Below are 15,470 nucleotides of genomic sequence, written 5' to 3'. Positions count from 1 at the left end.
GCTGCGTTTACCCGCTGCACCACCAGGGAGAGCCCGTGGTCTCTGGATTTTAAGAGAGCATTTGTACACTCAGAGAGGATCATTTATTAGTAAATCTAAGAAAATATTAAGCACAGAGCTTTCCTTAAGAGTTAAGGGTAGAATTAATACCCTTATCTCCTTTTTAACCTCTAATTTATGGGTTGTAACTTTTTGTCCTACTCTGTTCACATCAGTGACAGATGCAAAGTGTCACCTATTGTGTCATTTGAAGCTTTGTAACATCACTGCACTCAAAGGCAGGGAAAGGGAGTCTCAGAAAATTGCCCACAGCCTAGCAAATGATTGATCCAAGCTCAAACCCAGTTCAAGTAAAGTCCATGCTTGGTCTTCCCACTCTGCACCCACCTCTCCTTTCTTATCTAGTATACTGACATCTGTCGGAACTTACAGAAGCAGGCATGGGAATGCACACACATAACTGCCAGTTTTTAGTTTAGCATTTCTGCCAGATCTTTAATTAGAAAATCAGGACTGTTTCATCGTTAAATTGGCTGATTTGAAACTCCCTGGGTCCCCTGGCCTATGCTTTCCTGGAGGTGAAAACTACCAAAAGGTGGATAAGACAACATGCCAGGCAATATGTTTCTGTGTAATCAGGACTTGCTTTCATATGCCTGCTTCTGTTTAAAGAGTAGATTTCAGCTATCATGTTTTTACATTTGAAAGAGGAGATTTGTGATAGCAATAAGAAGTAATGTTGTTATATATATATTTTTGTCATGGAAATTCAGGATGAATGTTTTCAATCATCAAATCAGACCATTATTCCTCATTTTTTGCCCCAAAACATACATGCATTATCACATAAAAATGCCAGGATGCTAAGAGACTTGGTTCTTTTTTTTTTAGGGAAATAGATATACAGCTGCTCAGGAAAGGTAGTAAGCTAACCTCGAAAATTGAAAGAAGGAGCCAGAATTCAATCTCCTTTAATTGTCAAGTATTTTCTATCTGGCTTTATAGTAAAGAGAAAGAGCATCTTTTTGTTGTTAAAATGTACCATTCTGAGGGCCCTCCCTGGTGCCGCCATCACTGCTAAGCTGGCCGCAGCTGCTTTGGTATAAATTCATACCCCGGGCAGAGAGGTGACCCAATGGCACCGCAAACCTCTTCTGACCCACCCACTGTCTCCCTCAGTAGTGTACTTCTCAACCTGCCTTTTCTGCACCCCACTGTGACTCTGGTGAGAAATCCTCTCACCAGTCCTGCACCTCTGGCCTGTCCCCCAGTTCTGTATGCATAAATAAATAAATCCTTAAAAAACAAAAGCATACCATTCTGAAACCTCCTTAGTATTTTATATTCTTAGTTGCTTTAAATATCAATAGATCAGGGCCCTCCCTCGTGGAGCAGTGGATTAAAGCACGGCACTGCCAAGGTAGCCACAACTGCTCCAGCCAGTTCCATCCCACGCTAGGGAGGTGACCCACATGGTGCAGCAGACCTCTCCTATCTTGCCTGCTGCTCCCCTCAGCAGTGAACCTTCTCAATCTGCCTGTTCCTGCTCCCCACTCTGTCTCTGGTGAATCCTCTCACTGCCCTTGCACTCTGGACTGTACCCCAGTTCTGCATACATAAATAAACAAATCTTAAAAAAAACAACTCAATATATCAGGGGCCTCTCTAGGGGGTATGGGAGTTAAAACCTCAGTGCTATCAAGCCAATAGGCCATAAATTCAATACCCAGCCAGGGAGCTGACCCACATGGCACAGCAGACCTCTCCTGTCTTGCCTGCTGCTCCCCTTAGCAGTGTATTTCAGTACATCTGCTTATTCTGCTCCCATCTCTGTGGTAAATCTTGTCACCACCCCAACTCTGGCCTACACCCCAGTTCTTGTGTGCATAAATAAATAAATCTTTTAAAAAAAACTCAATAGGTCATAATAGAATTGAACATAATGAAAGACACAGCAGTTTTAAGAAGTTACCCTACTACTATGCATATGTATCATGTTTTAAATCCCACTTTTAGAAACTGTTAGGAAACTTAGGGGATGATACATTAACAAAATATAGTGCAAGTACAGATTGCCTCCAATCTTTAAAATATCTAGATGTTATATAAAATTAATATAGACAAGTATTCCCTATCACTTCTTCCACATTCACACTGCACTCCCCAATGACACTGACGTCATGTGAGAGCAATTGTGTTGGACACTCTTTGTCCCCGATCATGGATTATTGGGGGGCAGAACAGGCAGGGTCTCAAGGTGGGAGCAGCGTCAGCCAGTAGAGATTTCTAGAAAAGGGGGAAAAGGGAAAACAAGGGGAGCTGTGTCACACTTGGGTTCAGGAGCAAAAGTAAGGATGGCAGGAGAAGTTCTGACAGCAGCTTGATGACTCTGGGATGGAAGTACAAGCATCTGGATGCAACAGGAGCTTCACTATACAATCAACCTTAATAAGTCATGTAAACTCTGAGCCTTAGTTTTGGAACCTCTAAAACAAGGACAGTCACTGAAAGGATCAAATGCAATGATATATATGTAACCCTAACTGAAGCCATAATTCATGTAGTCCAGATCCTAAGTGTCACTGTTAAGAAATGCAGAATTGGCCTTTCCTGGTGGTGTAAGGGGTTAGGACACAGAATTGCAAGCCAGCCATAGATGCTTTAGTGTGAGTTCAATCCCTGGCCAGGGAGGTAATCCACATGGCACGGCAGACCTCCCCTGACTGGCCCGCTGCTCCCCTCAGCAGTGTACTTCGTCTTCTGCTCCCCACTCTGTCTCTAGTGAATCCTCTTGCTGCCCCTGAGTCTCTGGTCTGTACCCCAGTTATTTAACATAAATAAATAAATCTTAAAAAAGAAAGAAAGAAATGCAGAATTTATAGGCTAAGTATCACAGAAATGTCATTTCAATTCTACCTGGGTTTATCAACAGTAAGGAGAATCCAATTTCTAACCGGTTGCAGTATTTCTCATAGCTGCTTATTTCCTGTCTCTAATTCCTGTTTCCCAAGTCTCAGGACTTCTTCATTTTACCATAATACCAAAGAAAACTTTCTACCCTCCTCGCTAATTTCTGTCACTCTTATGCACAGATCCATTCCATCTCTTCCCTTACTATTACAAAAGTGACTTAACCTCCTTAGAAAAATCTATTTTATTCAACTTCAGTCTCTCCGATTATATTTTTGTCTGCCATTCCATGTAACAAATATATAGAAATCATTCTGAAAATGACATGGGCAGGTTAGCAAAGAAGAGGGTTTAAAATTAAACTGAGGAACTACCAGATTTTCCTTATCCACATGGGAAGGTAATACAGTTAAATCTTTCCAGCAGTCTGTGTTGATAATTTTCACCTCATTATAAATGTAAACTAACACATAATATATAACCTAGCACACGAAGTCAAATCTCAATATTTGTTAGTTGCTCTTCTATTCATCTCATCTATTGATGTACAAGGGTCAGCACTAGGGTTTTAAACAACAGTGACTATTTCTCTTGGCTCTGTGGTTGGCTGAGTTCACTTGGGGTTACCCAAACAATTGCGGTGGGATGACAACTGAACCTGGAGTCCTGAATCTGTACAGATAGAGCAAGAAAGAAGTGAGACCTCTGCTATCAGCCGAATCACAGAAACCAACTCTGGACAACAAGAACAAGTAGGATTCTTCGGGAAGACTTTGGAGGCACAGACGGATAGAAAAGAAAGGCAGGTTAAAATTTGACAAACCAGGCCCTCCCTGATGGCTCAACAGGTTAAAGCACAACACAATGAAGCTATCGGAAGCCACTGCAGCATGAGTTCAATCCCTGGCCAGGGGCGTGACCCACATGGTGTGGCAGACCTCTTCTGACCCACCTTCTGCTCCCCTCAGCAGTGTGTTTCAGTCCATCTGCCTGTCCTGCTCCCCACTCTGTCTCTGGTAAATCCTCTCACCCTCCTGCATCTTGGCCTATACCCCAGTTCTTGCATGCATGCATAAATAGATCTTTAAAAAAAAAAAGACAAATATCTTCAGAAGGCCTCAGAACCAGGGATTACTAAGTGGTTAGTGGCCTCATCTGGACATTCTCTCTGGAAAGGATGAACCACCTCAGCCATTTTCAATCTTTTCATCACAAAGTGTAAGGAGGAAGAGAGCAATTAGCTTAGCAGGGGTCTTAGCCCAGCCATTGGCTAGAGAAAGGACAATCGCCATGATGCCAAATATGTTCAATGTCCCATTTAAAATATAACCAATGGGAGGGGGTAATTCCTCCAAATAAATGCTTTTGCCCCAAGAGTTAAAGGGCGGCAGAATGTCAAAAGCAGCATGTATCTTTTACAAAAGTCCGTCGTATAAGGTGTAAGAGCAATAACAGCGGTGGTGAAGGGTCTTGTCCCAACAGGAAGGCTAGTCATTCACATGGTTTGGAAGTGGGGCAGGGAGCTGGCAGTATGCTTCTGGAGGGAGATGTTGCCAGAAGTGACTTTGTTTTATCACAAGAAGCCAAGAGGCAGTTGAGAAAGAGGGATAATTATAGTCTGAGACCGCCCTTGGGAATACCACATCTGTTATTATCTTGTACCCCGTTTGATCTTCCCAACTCCTACAACCGGTGAAATCCCAAATATCAGAAGCATCTTTCTTCAGAGACCTAAGCATTTAGGGAAGAAAGGTCTACTATGAAATAACAAGTTGGTTTAAACTCATTCATTCTGTTTCCTATTCTTTTCAGCCAGGAATTGGGATTTGAGTCATTGACGTCAAATAGAAGCAGTTATGGGACCTCTCTGGTGGCGCAGCGGGTTAAAGCATAGCACTGAGAAGCTTAAGCCACTTCCGCATGAGTTCGATCCCCGCCTGCCCCAGAGGTGACCACATGGCGTGGCAGACCTCTCCTGACCCACACACTGCTCCCCTCAGCAGTGTGCTTCGTCGATCTGCCTGTTCTGCTCCCCACTCTGTCTCTGGTGAAGCCTCTCACCTTCCGCATCTCTGGCTTGTACCCCAGTTCTATATGAATAAATAAATAAATCTCTAAAAAAAAATAAACAAGCAGGGCCCTCCCACTGGTGGTGCAAGGGATTAAAGTGCAGCACTATGAAGCTAGCTACAGTACAAGTTCGATCCCCAGCCGGGGAGCTGATCCAAATGGCACAGCAGACCTCTCCTGTCTCTCCTGCTGTTCTCCTCACAGTGTACTTCATCAATCTGTCTGTTCTGCCCCCCGCTCTATCTCAAGTGAATCCTCTCACCCCCCACCTGTAGCTCAGTTCTGTATGACTGAATAAATAAATCTTTAAAAAATAAACAAGCAAATAAATGAATATTAATATCCTCAGGGTGAAGAAGTAGAGTCTGATGATTTGGGTGCCTTGCAGAAGGCAGGGCTGACCCTGTGAAAAGTGCCAGCTGAGAGCAAATAAATGTTCAGACCCCTGGGATGGGGTGTGCCAGGGGTGGGTAACTGGGGCCAACCTTGGATTCAAGAGCTCACCACTTTTTTCTCTTCTTCTCCAGAAAAGATGTTTCCTTACTCCCAGCTGCAAAACTCGGGGATCTCTATTGTCATTCCACCACTTTAGGGGTTAAACCTTTTCAGTTAAAATGACCTTGTAACTAAATCAGCATTTGTGACTTTGTGGTTAGGAGATAAACGCATCTTGGGTTTCTAAACACAGACTTATAAACTTGCAGAGTTCTGCTTTTTCATAGACTGGGCACTGTCTAGAGCACATCATTTATCCTCTATGATTTTGGTGGAGCAATTTATTTTGAGCAGTTCTGTCTGGAGAGTTCCATCATCATCAAGCAGACATTCATCTGTTGTGCATATAATTTGGTTAAACCTTAGTACCTAGGTTTTTATTGTATCTGCCTTTGTTTGGTCTGACTGAGGAACTGACTGGTTCAAATCTCCAAGGACAGATAAATAAACCTTTAACAAACTCATGGGTACTTAGCATTCCATGGGGTGGGGAGGTACAAAGGGACATGGGGAGCTTCTCTGAGATGTTCCTAACAGACAGCTGCCTGCAGTCAAGGCTCCCTGAGTAACCCCGGCCTGAGGGGGAAACAGGAGCTTGCAGACAAGGCATTGACTGAGGCAGATGGTGGAGGAAAAGAGGCCTTAGGACCCACCACAGAGGATGATAGCCATGTCACTAAGTGAAGCACATTTCTCCTTTGCCTTAATCTGTCCTCCCTTTCCCTGCCCTACAGAAGAACTTAAACCAGAAGAGAGAAGAAAAGTGAAAATGAAAGCAGAAAACCGCCATCCTCTGTTCTCTCTCCATAGAGAGTCCAGTGACCTGGGCCTCAGTGACAGGAGGAAAGGAAAGGGGAACTTGAAGTTGGACTGAAAAATGAGTGTGTGACTGAAGAGTGTGTGTGTGAGTGTGTGTGTTATGTGTGTGTGTGTGATAGTAAAAGTTTCAAGGAAGTCACGTCACAAACCTTCACAAGGTTTTACAGAATGAAATGGCATGTCTACTTCAGTTCCTTTCTTACTGATCTCTCCATGACTTGGCGAAATTATAAAAGGTGGAAATGCTGACCTTATATTAAAATAGCTCATCATGAGGCTCATTAAGAACAGTCAAGACCTGAAACCATAAACTCCTTGACATGTCTTGAAGATGATTTTTTGACTGACACCAAAAGGATAAACAATAAAAGTGAAACTAGGTGTCACAGTGGGTCGGAGCGCAGCACTGTAAGCTTGCCACGGCAGCTTCAGTGCGAGTTCGATCCCAGGTCCTAGAGGTGACCCACATGGCACAGCAGACCTCTCCTGACCCACACACTGCTCCCCTCAGCAGTGTACTTCATCCATCTGCCTGTTCTGCTCCCCACTCTGTCTCTGGTGAATCCTTTCCACGCCCCTGCACCTCTGGCCTGTACCCCAGTTCTGTATGCAGAAATAATAAATAAATTTTTAAATAATGTTTTAAATATAATTTAACCTTGTCTTATTACTTCCCAATTTCCTTGTTCACAAAGAAAACTTATTCCTTATTAATCATCAACCACTCCTTTTTTTTTTTCTCATTGGGGAATTTATTTAAAAAGAAAAAAAAGAATAGCCAGAAAATGTGCAGTTGGAAGGATGACTCTTGGGAGATTAAATATTACTTCAGCTTTGAAGATTGAGAGTTCAAAAAACATCCAATTGATGACCCTAATGTTTCTGTGCTCCACTTTTCCATATTGGCAAGCACAGCAGAGTTTGAAACTAAATAATAATGAAGAGCTCTTTGCCAGAATCAGCTTTTATGCCCCATCCAATGTACAGCAGTGAAGCTCTCACCTGTGAAATGGGACAACTGTGTTTGTTCAAATAAATCTTTAAAAAATAACCTAGGCCTCTTTGTCCCTGTTAAATCTAAATTATAAGACCCCTCCCATTGCAAGGAAGTCTATTATAATCTACTTTTTTCTCAGTAAAAAGTCAACTTTTAAAGTAATTTAAGTAATTGTGTGGGGGAAGGAAGATTAAGAATGCTAGAAATTTCACTTTTATGAAATATGAACAAAAGATTCTGAAGTGCTATTTTCATTGCTGGAACTTAATGTTTCATTAAAGCAGTATTCTATAACATAAACCATTATAGTTTTCATTTCTATTAAAAGTTGGTAAGGCATATTTTACTGGATTGGTTGGCAGTAAGTCTGTAATTAATCATTGTTTTATTATCTTAAAAAAATCCAAATGCGGCCCTCCCTGGTGGCGCAGCGGGTTAAAGCATAGCACTGAGAATCTAAAGCCGCTTCCGCATGAGTTCGATTCCCGCCTGCCCCGGAGGTGACCACATGGCGTGGCAGACCTCTCCTGACCCGCCCGCTGCTCCCCTCAGCAGTGTACTTCGTCGATCTGCCTGTTCTGCTCCCCACTCTGTCTCTGGTGAAGCCTCTCACCGCCCCTGAGCCTCTGGCCTGTAGCTCAGTTCTGTATGAACAAATAAATAAATCTTAAAAAAAAAAAAATCCAAATGAATGGTGTGGCAGAACTCTCCTGACCTGCCCACTGCTCCCCTCAGCAGTGTATTTTGGTCCATCTGCCTGTTCTGCTCCCCACTGTCTCTGGTGAATCCTCTAACCCCCCCAATCTGGCCTGCACCCCAGTTCTTGTGTGAATGAATATATCTTTTTTTTTTAATGCAATTTTCTTAAGTAAAATTGGCCAATTATCCCAAATATTTGAAAGGGTAAGTAGTGACCCATGGAGTTTCTGCTGTCTGGCAGGTTAATTCTGAATGGAAAGAACAGTGGTGTGAGAAGGCAATGTGAAGCGGACAAAGGAAAGTTGCTGGCATTTAACATCAGTGGATTTCTGATGACTGAAACCACAGCTGACACTGATCCTCACTTCTGCTCCTGAGTCAGTTCGCCACTATTTTTAGACAAAGAGCTCACGACTTTACACCCAAGGTTAAATTTAATGATGGCTATGCATTAGGAAGTTGATGGAAACTCTCTTCCAACTCCAAACACATCATCAGATTTAGGCAAAATACACATTTCTCAGGGGCCTCCCTAATGGTATAAGGGGTTAAGACACAGCACTATGAAGTCACTGCAGGAAGAGTTTGATCCCCTATCCGGGAGCTGACAAACATGGCCCACCAGACCTCTCCTGTCTTGCCCGCTGCTCCCCTCAGCAGTGTGTTTCAATAGATCCACATGTTCTCCTCCCCATTCTGTCTCTGGTGAATCCTTTCACCCCCTGCATCTCTGGCCGTCCTTGTATGCATAAATAAATACATATTTAAAAACAAAACAAAACACTTTTCTCATATACAAAAGAAACGGAAGTAAAGAGAGACGGAGGACCAGTTTGAAGGACAGATCTGATTCTTGGCTGCATTCCATTTGGCCTGTAGAACAAGCTCCCAGATCTGATTTGATTTCGGGCTTATTGCATCATGAAAATGCAATAAGACATTACAAACGTTTAGTGGCAATGTTCTATATTAAAAGATGAAGACAGGATGGTTTATGTTTGCCTAAGGCACTTTGTTTTTTTAAAGATTTATTTTTTATTTCTACATACAAGAACTGGAGTACAGGCCAGAGGTATGCAGGGTGAGAGGATCCACCAGAGACAGAGTGGGGAGCAGAACAGGCAGATGTACTGAAAAACACTGCTGAGGAGAGCAGCAGGCAGGTCAGGAGAGGCCTGCTACGCCATGTGGGTCACCTCCCTGGCCGGGAATCAAACTCTTGCTGCAGTGGCTTCGGGTAGCTTCATAGCGCTGCACTTTAACCCTTTGTGCCACAGGGAAGGCCCTGGACAAGGCACTTTAAAAAGAGAAAACAGGGTGGCCCCAGTCGCAGGGCAGATTAAACCCAGTAGGAGTGCAAAAAAAGGGTGGGACGTGAATAGTGGCACATTCTAGACTTGTCACTCCCTCAAGGCTCAACTCCAATATGCCAAGATATCCTGCTTCACCAATTTGGGGTACCCAAGTTCCCTTTGGACCCCTCTAGTCTGAAGTCCTCTGTCACCAGCCTCTGTGAGAGCACTTGACTTCTCCAAGCTATTTAATAATGTTGGGTGACTTTGAAAGGCTGCACTGAAGCTTCATGTCTCCTGTCAGGATGTTCCACATACTTGGTAAAATTTGTCCACCTTTTCGGCCCTCCCTAGTGGCGCAGTGGGTTAAAGCACAGCCCTAAGAAGCTAAAGCCACTTCTGTATGAGTTCAATTCCCTCCTGCCCCGGAGGTGACCACATGGCACGGCAGAACTCTCCTGACCAGCCCGCTGCTCCCCTCAGCAGTGTACTTCGTCGATTTGCCTGTTCTGCTCCCCACTCTGTCTCTGGTGAAGCCTCTCGCCACCCCTGAGCCTCTGGCCTGTACCCCAGTTCTGTATGCACAAATAAATAAATCTTTAAAAAAGAAATTGTCCACCTTTTCATCCAAGCCTTTTAGATCCATCAATCCAAAAGTTGTTTTATCCTTCCTTCAGAAAAATGGGTGCTTGTTTGCATTTACCTGCATTATTAGAGGGCTCACACACCTGATTCTTCCTGTATTCTTGCTCTGGATTACTTACTGGCTCCACCATTTGGACCCAGCTATACAGTTCTTCTAGAAAATGATTGCAGACCTATGCAAGGTAAACAATTGCTTCTGAAAATCCTTAACAGGGAGTGTGATCCAGGCAAAAGTCAGAGGATGTTTGAAACTGTTTCTGAGGCTGGTCACTCCCAAAAGCTTATTTCTTTCTTTTTTTTTTTTTAAGAATTATTTATTTATGTATACAAGAACTGGAGTACTGGCCACAGGTTCAGGAAGTTGAGAGGATTCACCAAAGACAGAGTGGGGAGCAGAACAGGCAGACTGAAATACACTGCTGAGTGGAACAGTGGGTGGGACAGAAAAGGTCTGCTCCACCATGTGGGTCAGCTCCCTGGCTGAGGATTGAACGCAGTCTGGAGTGGCTGCAGATTGCTTCATAGTGCTGTGCTTTAACCCATTGTGCCACCAGGAAGGGCCCCAAAGGTTTATCTCTATGGGTAAATATTGGTGGGCTCTGTGTGATGCCCTGCTTGAAAATTCAAAATGCCACTTATCTTTCTGCAGTCACAGAAGGATAGTTAGAAGCATCCACTGAGTTAGAAGCAAAGCAGGTCATGACTTCAGGTTAATTGTGGACTAGAAGCAGAAGCAGGGCATTTTGGTTTGTGTAAACAGACACCCCAGCCTAAAGTTACCTGCTCTCCCTCTTTATTTCCAGTCAAATTAATACTTTCCCACCCAGGTCTTGGATTCACATTCACATTATGGATCCTCCTGTTCCTGTTAAGGAAAGTCTCTTTCCCAGCCAACCCTGATCTATAGTAGGAAGCCAGGCAGGGCCATGAACCTACAGCCACTCCTTTGTACATGGCAGCAAGGATGACTGGCTTGGGCGTGGCCCTCCTCCCCCACGCTCCAGTGCTAACACTGTAAGGTGTCTGTGCTCTCTATCCCTTCCCCCTAGCATCCGCCAGGCCAAGAAGGAGGAAGTGCTATGAAACCACTAGATGGTCTTAGGTCCCTCCCAGGGGAATCTCCACTTCCACATAACAGGTGCCCTTGGCCAGGACCTGTCAACTTCAGCACTTACTCACATGCACCTTCCAGCTGTTCATGCTGATGTGCCTGTATTTAAATTTCCCAGGTGGGTCGCAACATCATTAAGCCCCCTCTTCCAGGACAATTAATAGCCCTGACCCACGCCTTGGAACTTTCTAAAGGCCGATGGTTTCCAAACAGTTATGGAGTAAATTGTCACTTTCAGATACATCAACATTGCTTGGGAGCAGTGTAACAGGGTTTAAAAAATTAGAAACCTTAAGCTTGCCTAACAAAGCTGCCTGGTATTTCCCCATTTGCTCAGCAGTCAACCAAAGCCTACCCTTGTGCTCTAGCAGTGTTAGAACTTGATGCGGCACATACACAGTAATAGGCTGACCCAAAGTACATTTCTCTGCCTCACAGAGGATGTCACAAGTTGCAGCTACAAACGTAAAGATGGAGGCCACCCTTTAGTGGTGTGGCCCAAAGTTGTCTGGACAGATATGCAATAGGCTGCATTTCAAGTCCCAAAAACTGGACCAGCACTCCTAGGCCAACTCCCTGACTCTCATGCACATAGAGTCTGAACAGCTTTCTGAGATCTGGCAGCCCTAAGCTGAGCTGAGATCAACTTACTCTTTATGCCATCAAAAGCTCTTTGACATTCCGGAAACCAGGGCAAATGTTCTGAGTCTAGGCCTTTGAGAGCGCAGTTGCCTTTGGTTACTGGGGACCTTAATAGCTGAAATTACCTGTTCTCTTTCTGGCATCAGGCTTCATTGTTATTCTGAGGTGACACTTTGTAGCTGCATGCTGCCAGGTGGTTCAGTACCAGTATGGTATTTTCCAGACAAGATTCATAGTCTGGGCTTGCAATTAATAAATCAGCCACATATTGTAATAATATGCCCTGGTTTAATTTAACCTTCCCTAGGTCCCTGGCTAGTATTTCCCCAAAAAATAGTTGGGAATTCTTAAACCCCTGTGGAAGCACAGTCTAGCAATACTGGAGGGTGCTTTTGGACGTAGGGTCCTGCCATGCAAAGGCAAAAAGGAGCTGACCGCGGACATGTATAGGGACACAGAAAAAGGCACCCTTCAGGTCCAGTACCAAAAACCACTTGAAGTCACCTGGTATGTCGGTTAATAAGGTGTAGGGATTAAGCACAGTTGGGAGTATATCTTGGATGATTTCATTAATGGCCCTTAAGTCTTGAACGAAACAGTATTCATGAGTATGGGGTTTTTTACTGGCAAAATTGGAGTGTTATATGGTGAGCGGCATGCCGAATGAGTCCAGATTGAAAGAACCTTTTCAATACTGGCTCAATTCCTCTCAAGGCCTCCTCTTTCGAGGGGTATCGCTTCCTCCTGGGGTTTGTACTCCCCTCTATCACCTCTATTTTCACAGGCTCTGCATTTTTTGCATGTACTGGGGTCCCATCAGGCCACACCCATTAGTTACTCTTTGAACAATTTCTGGAGGTAACATTTCCCCTTTTGGGGGAACATCCTGAGTAAGTAACATCTGGAACCGCAGAGCATGTTCTGCAGGCACCTGTAGGTGAAGTCTCTGATCTCTAGGTGAGAACGTAATCTGTGCATTTAGCTTACTCAGAAGGTCCCGACCGAGTAAAGGAATTGATCATTCTTCCATGTACAGGAAGCTGTGCTGGAGCTGAATGGTGCCCAGCTGGCACTCCAGAGGTTGCAAGAAGGCTTTCCGTTGTGGCCTTCCTGTGATCCCTATAACTGGCACCATCTGTTTACTCAATTTAGCCAATTTAGAGTTTGAAACAGAGTATGTAACGCCAGTGTCCACCGGGAAATCAATCAGGCGGTCCCCCACATTAAGTGTTACTCAGGGCTCAATGGGGTTATTGTAATGGACCTTCTAAAATTTAGTGGAGCCCCTGGGCCACCCTATTTTTCATCTGAATCTCTGCTGTGTACCATCATATGTCTCCTTTCCCCAGTAGTCCTCTCTTGATCTCTAGTATCCTGCTTGTATTCCTTCCTCTCTACATCTGGATCTCTGCTCTGAGCCATCATCTGTCTCCTTTCCTCCTCTCTTGGTTCTGGATCCTGTGTTCTCTCCTGTAACCTCTGTGTGAATCATGAGGTGACACTGACCTTCTTCCTTGTCTCCTGTCACTATAACGTCTCCTGATGACCTGTAATCTGGGACATTCATATTTCCACTGTCCCTCGTCCTTGCAGTAGGCACACTGATTCCATCCTAGAGGCTCACATCTCAAGGGTCCACCTGCCATTCTGTTATTGTTACCCTGTTCTATGTTGCCTCTGTACAAAAACAGTCGCAGGTTTAGGTCTCTTTTCCTCTCGGTTGTTATATACTCTAAATGCCAGGTCTACTAACTGGGAAGGACTCATCTCGGTAATGCCATCCACCTTTGCTAATTTCCCCCTGATGTCTGGGGCACTATGGGTAATGAATGCCATAGTGACCAGACGAGCATTTTCTGGGGCATCTGAATTTGTATCGGTGTGTCTGCCATATGTTCAGATAATTCGTTCAAGGAGCTCAGATGGATCCTCATTAGCCCTTTGTTCCAGCTGCAGAATTTAATTGAAATTCTTTTATTTAGGAATCCTTTGCTGCAGCCCTATCAACAAACATTTTTTATAGAACTCCAACATATCCATATCCCCTTCATTGGGGTTCCAGTTGGGATCTACCATCGGGATAGCCATGTCTGGTTCTGGGGATTCTACATCCTTATGGTGGAGGCGATCAACTTCCTTCCTGACTTTCTTAAAAACCATCCTTTGCGGCCCTCCCTGGTGGCGCAGCAGGTTAAAGCACAGCATTAAGAAGCTAAAGCCACTTCTGCATGAGTTCGATCCCCGCCTGCCCCGGAGGTGACCACATGGCGTGGCAGACCTCTCCTGACTCACCCGCTGCTCCCCTCAGCAGTGTACTTCGTCAATCTGCCTGTTCTGCTCCCCATTCTATCTCTGGTGAAGCCTCTCACCGCCCCTGAGCCTCTGACCTGTACCCCAGTTCTGTATGCATAAATAAATAAATCTTAAAAAAAAAAACCATTCTTTGCTCATCAGAACTCAGTAAATTTATAACATTGACTGGATATCTGCCCAATTAGGATGGTGAGAGATAAAGAGGCAAACAAGTTCGTCATCCTCTTAGGGTCCTGCCTATAAGAAGGAACAGAGCTCCTCCGATTTAGGAGGTCTGCTGTGCTAAAAGGATTGTGTGACCAAAAGTACCCAGCAGGCTGTCCTTGTGCATTCAAACCACCCACTGCCTTACCTCGAAGAGGGAACTGCCCTGCTTCGAGGCGATTCTTACTTCCAAAAGGGGTGTCCCGATAGTATGGGAAGAAGGCATGTTAGTTCCTTCTCCAGAGGGCAATGGAGGCTGTGAAGCCTTAGGAGTTTCCACAGGAGGGGTTTTTCTATGCAGGGAACAATTCTTTCCTGAAGGGTTTAATGTGTTAAGCAAATAATAATCCTCCTCTTATAACTCTGCCCTCCTGCAGTCCTCAGGGAAAGGCTTACTACGTCTTCTTTGTGCCATAATACGATCCTGGGCCATATCTAATTTATGGAAGGCACCTTGTATCTGGGCTTGCATAGCTGGATAAATAGAGTCAAGTGCAATTCGATTCTCATTTTTCATACTGTTTATAACTGAAGTCAGGTCCTGTATTTGCTCCTGCATGTTTTCAGTAAGAGCCTGAATTTGTTGCAAGTTTGCAGCAGCAGAAGGAGAGCTCCCTGCATTTCCTCTCACAAGCAGAAAATGTAAAATATGATATTGATACAAAGCATCAAGAAAATGCCTAGAAGCACAGACTGCAAAACAGGAATGGCTTGAAACCCACCCATAGAGGAGAACAAAAGAACAACATTTGTCACAAACCAGATTTCACCAGATTATTAATATTTATAGAATTGGTGGTGATATTCAATGGGAAAAGGGTACTGAGACTTAAGGCCGGAATGAAATAAACCTGACATGAAAGACTTCCCCATTTCCCTACTCCAATATATACGTACACACAGAAAGAACCCCAAATTAATATTTTGACATTACACATGGAGAACTAACTTATTTGCAGAGGTGTATGATGAGAAGATTCAAGAGAGGCAGAACAGGGGACCGGGGGAAGTTGATTCCCTGAAACGTTCCTCCAAGGAGAGCAGCAGATGAGAGGGAGGCCAGGTAGGCAGTGTGGATAGGATATGCCGTAACCCCATTCAGGAACAGAGGTGGGAGCACTGAGATGTGCCCAGGAAGTCTGAAATCCCTTATTTACATATAGTATGTGACTTCTCTCTGTGTAGTTGGAGAGATGCTATAGACACTACCTGGTCTCTCCTGGTTCCTTACCTGGGACCCCCAGGCAGGGCTAAGAACAGGGCCAGCGGGCAC

The sequence above is a fragment of the Condylura cristata genome, unplaced genomic scaffold (genome assembly GCF_000260355.1).
Source record: "Condylura cristata isolate star-nosed mole 26May11 unplaced genomic scaffold, ConCri1.0 scaffold00037, whole genome shotgun sequence".
In the NCBI taxonomy this organism is placed as follows: Eukaryota; Metazoa; Chordata; class Mammalia; order Eulipotyphla; family Talpidae; genus Condylura; species Condylura cristata.
The sequence above is the reverse complement of the archived record's forward strand: the minus strand, read 5'-3'. Positions refer to the sequence as shown.